Source organism: Euwallacea similis, chromosome 26 (assembly GCF_039881205.1).
Source record: "Euwallacea similis isolate ESF13 chromosome 26, ESF131.1, whole genome shotgun sequence".
NCBI lineage: Eukaryota > Metazoa > Arthropoda > Insecta > Coleoptera > Curculionidae > Euwallacea > Euwallacea similis.
The window spans coordinates 2,827,543-2,832,774 of NC_089634.1; the positions used below are offsets into that span (position 1 = coordinate 2,827,543).

A 5,232-nucleotide genomic window follows, 5' to 3' on the forward strand; every position below is an offset into this window, starting at 1 on the left:
AATATTCCAAGCTTTAAGCGAAAAATGGGTCCAGATGAAATTATCGGTTATTGATAGACTTTTAGAATCAATACCAAAGAAATGTCAAGATGTTATTGCAAATAAAGGATACTACACAAAATAATTACACAGGCAATGATTGAGTAAATCAGAAGAAAATATAATTTTTTTACTTTGAGATTTTTTTTACAATTTTTAATAAATTTCTAATTTTTGTTCATCCACTTTTGTCCAAGCAAAAAATGATATTTTATGGATTTTTTTTTATTGATAAGAAATATAGAATTATTTGTTAATTTTTAAAAAGGGCTTTTATTATACTATTCACAAAAAAATAAGGTTCAATTTGAAACTGTTTTTAAGAAAGTTAATTATGTTAACTTAAAAAAATATATGTGTTTGTTCACTTATGGCCAATACTGTATGTATGGTAAACATAACTTACAATTGATCAGATCCAGGAACGATAATAATTGTGTGATCACAACCACCAACGAGACTGAATTTAAAATTTCTATAAATAGTATCAAATTAAAAGTAAAACACATAGTACCTAACGACATCATCAAAACTGAATTATTAAAACAAATGAAGAATGATAAACCCATTCTAATGTTATTTAGAAAATGGGAACTACATGGATTGCCCACCCTTAATGAGAGTTCTAGAAAGAAATATGGAGTATGAAAACTACTACTAATGTGGTCTGTCCTCGTTATTGCTTTCCAAACAGAAGCAAAGAATAAAGCTACTATCGAAGTCACTAAAGGGGGTGTAAGAATTTGTACGCAAAATGTGCCCCAAGAGATATCATGTTGAATTTTTCACCAAAGGTTCCTATATGTTTACGAAAACCTACCTGCCAAAATTTCAATCTCCTAGGCCTCACCGTTTGGGGTTGAGAAGGGGTTAAAAGCAAAAACTTTAAATTGCGATATCTCTGGAACCGCTTATCGTACAACGTGGTTTCAAATATATGTTTCTAACATACCCTCTGTCCACGTTACCATTTTTTTTCAGATTTTTCAAGTAAGGGCAAAGGACTGAAAATGAAAAAAATAAAAGTTTTTTATTACTTTTGTCTACTTATTGGTCTGGTACACCAATCATAATTTTACACCGCGTAGAGGACAATTTCGAAGCACCTACTCAATTTTTTTCAGATTTCTAAAAAGGGTACTTGGCATCTAAAACCGAGAAAACCCGCCAACGAACCTTATTTACAGTCAATATACGTTTCCAAAATAGTAGCCTTGGTGCTTTGTTGTATATGGTATAAATAGTATTATTGTCTACCCCCATAATACTTTGAAATGAAAAAACTTGTATTTGTACAAAAACGATATAGAATTAATAATAATAAATATTTTCAGAATAATATGGGTGTACATATGTTATTTTTAGGTATTTCAAACCTTTGGATATACAGGTATATTAATGTTGATCCTTTTTTTTAATTGTTTATGTAGCTTGGCAAATATGGGATGCTTGGAGATTTTACGGCCTGGGTCGACAACAGACAGAGAAAGTATTCGGCGGAAAACAGATCTCCTATTAAAACTACTAAATACAATTCAATTTTTTTTCAATTATGGATTCGTTACCTTCGACTTCAACATCCATTCGGAGTGCAAAGTGTCCAATTTGTTCTCGTTCAGTGAATAAAGTGAAAGGAAAATCAAAAGTTATCAGCAATCCTGAAGATGTGTCATCATATGTAAAAGTATTTTGTATTCCCGTACAAGAGGGAAACGTCGTTTGCGGATGATGTCGTATTTATTTTTATAAGAAAAAAAAGGCCGTTGTGGAAGTTCAAAACGATATAGCTAAAAATAGCACTGATAGTAATCCTTTAAACTTTCAGGGGTCGCGCGCGGAGTCTCACTCCGCAATATTAATATATTTAAAATAATTCCATGATGCGTCACCTGTTGATGTGGCGCTGCACAGTAGTCTCATAAAATGCGTTAATAGTGGCGCATGCGCTTTTGTACGTCATTTTGTGCGTTTCGTCTCGGTACTTTCTTCATTGCGGACGGTAATTCCCCATACGACCTTCCTTGCATTAGTTTTGTGTTTAATAAAAGTATACAACTAAGTTAAAATTGTGTTACTAAATAAGGTAAGTTAGTTTTTTTCTTCAAAAATGACATCTAAATGTTACGGACTATTAATTTTTTAGATGTGTTCTTGGGAAGACGAACAGAACCATTTGAAAAAACTTATGGAAGAGTGTTTGTGGGAAGATATACCACAAGATACTTTTGACGATGACGACAAAGATTTGGAAGATTGGGAGATCTGGTTGAACCACAACGTATTGATAGCAGCACCGAACAAGAATATTCCGATTCTGAAAGTGGTGAAGAAATTTCAATACAGGGGCCTACTTTCACTGGTAAAGACAAAACAACAATTTGGTCAAAACATCCAATAGCAAGATATGGAAGGACTCGAAAAGAAAATCTTATAAAAGATCTTCCAGGTGTCAAAACTTGTCTAAAAGACGTAAAAAAAGAATCAGAAATTTTTAGTCACTTTTTTCGGATAAAATTCTCAACGATATTGTAATTCACACAAATCAGCATATACTAGGGAATCGAGATAATTACCAAAGAGAAAAAAATGCAAAATTTACTGATTTATTTGAAGTTAAAGCACTTATTGGACTTCTGTATTTATCTGGAGTTCTAAAATCTAATCTACTAAATCTCGACGAAATGTGGGACAAAATGGGACAGGAGTGGAGCTGTTTCGACTGACAATGCCTCAACAAAGATTTCGTTTCCTCATGCAGCATCTAAGATTTGATGATGGGACCACACGATCCGACAGACAGCAGTATGATAAACTGGCTCCAATAAGGGAAGTTTTTACTGATTTTGTCTTAAAATGTAAAGCTGCATATGTGCCTTTTGAGAACGTGACCATTGATGAGAAGCTCGAAGCTTTCCGGGGAAAATGCAGCTTTCGGCAATACATACCTAGCAAGCCCGCTAGATATGGACTTAAGGTGTTCGCCCTAGTCGATTCAAAAACATTTTTCACCGTGAATTTAGAGGTTTACCTTGGTCGCCAACCAGAAGTTTCCATTTCATTTAGTAATTCGCCAAAAGATGTGGTTATGAGGCTTTGCGACCCGATAAAAGGTACTGGCAGAAATATCACAGTGGATAACTGGTTTACCAGCATGGAACTTCTTCAAATTTTGAAAAAGGATTTTAACTTGACTCTTATTGGTACAATAAGAAAGAACAAGAGAGAGCTGCCGCAAGAGTTTACCCGTCCTACAAATCGTCCTAATTTATCAAGCATGTTTGCTTTTCATAACCATGCTACACTTGTATCTTTTATTTCAAAAAGAAATAAAAATGTCCTGTTGGTATCGAGCACACATCACGATGGCAAAATTGACGAAAACATAGGAAAACCCGAAATAATATTGGATTATAACGCCACCAAAAGTGGAGTGGACTGCGTTGATAAACTATGTGCGGCTTATGATGTTTCGAGAAACACTCGGAGATGGCCCATGGTGCTATTTTATTCTCTTCTCAATGTAGCAGGAATTAATTCATACGTCGTATATTCCATCAATAACTCGACATGGAACGTTAGAAGACGTCAGTTTCTACGACGATTATCATTCCAACTAATAGAAGGCCACCTTCGACGCCGTGTAACGCAAAATGTTTCAAATATTTTGAAACGACGAATAAGAAGCATTTTGGGGATCCATGCCAATCCGGAACCCGCTGCTGCGGCGGCGAATGTCCGTGGTCGTTGCGTCTATTGTGACCGAAAAAAAAAATCGGCCTACGCGATTTTCATGTATTAAATGCAGAAAATTTTTATGTTTAGAGCACTCACTAAATATTTGTAATGAGTGTTCTGCTGTAGAAGAAGAAAGTGAATTAGACATTCGTTTTCTAGAATTAGTTTCACTTCATTTTTTGCTATATAGTAGAATAATTTGTTTAGTTTTTATGTTTAACAATAATAGAATACTACATTTTATTTCCTGTTTAAAAATTAATAAATAATTGGTTAAGAAAGCACAAAAGTGTTTTCGTCGAACAGCAAACTGTTTAGGACTGAAATCTATATTCTATCTTATCTATAATCTATAGCGGAATAGTAGTCCGCGTGCGACCTTTTATGTCTCGATTTAAGCGCGACCTCCGAAAGGTTAAGTGAGGTAGATGTTTCCATTTATGACAGTGATTCAAATACTTCCGCACCTGAGGATTTCAGCGATGTCACAGCTAAATGTTCAACAACTAATGAGCAGCATGTTCCTGCCAAACCGATGCATGGAAATAGATAGAACTGTGATAACCCACAGATATTGCATCATCCGTGTATGTACAAATAATTTTGTTACAATTCCCGAGAGAGCTCGTTTCCAATGTTATGTGAAAAGAAGAATTTTTATTCCATCGGACAACCGATGTTGTCTAAGTCACTTGATTAATGACTTATTTTTTATAGAAGATCTAAATCGGATTCAAGTGTATTCCAATATTTCAGAGCTTAATTGCGATGAGCTTTTTCAACTAATGGAAAAATTAACAGTTAACTGTGACGCAGCTCTTCTTGATAAGGTTGCGGATTTTTCGATGCCAGAAGAACAATTAAAACTGTTTACGAGCTTAAATTGGGAAAATGTCATAAAATGAAAGGAAATGTTAACGTCCCTGAAAAATTCTTGCAATAGAACCACGACGCAGGCAATAGTTACGTTTTTGTTTAAACTGAAAACGGGCAATTCACATGAATTAGTTGCATCCATTTTACAATTATCAAACAAATGGATTGTATTCGAGTATGTAAAATCGGTAAGGAAAGCTTTTATTCAGGATATTATATCAAAACAGTTTGGATGTAAACACACCTCAAAAGAAAAAATCATGCTTGAAACGAGCCCATTAGCTAGACAATTATATGAGACTGACACTGCTTTAATGTTAATATGTGACGGGACTTACGCCCGACATCAGAAAAGCACAAACAATGAGTATCAAAGGAAATCGTTTTCAGGGCAGAAGAAAGTACCTTTATGCAAGCCCTTTACTATATGTACAACCAACGGATACATTGTCGATATGCTCGGTCCTTATACAGCTAATGAGAATGATGCACTAATTCTAAAAACGATCATGGAAAACGAAAATGCTGGATTATCCCACTTAATGAGGGGTAATGATATATTTATACTTGATAGAAGATTTC

At 34.5% G+C, this 5,232-nt stretch overlaps 1 pseudogene; it reads left to right on the forward strand.

Moving 5' to 3' along the window:
• Positions 1–2,182: 2,182 nt before the first annotated feature.
• Positions 2,183–3,838, forward strand: LOC136417156 (piggyBac transposable element-derived protein 4-like; annotated as a pseudogene).
• Positions 3,839–5,232: the final 1,394 nt, after the last annotated feature.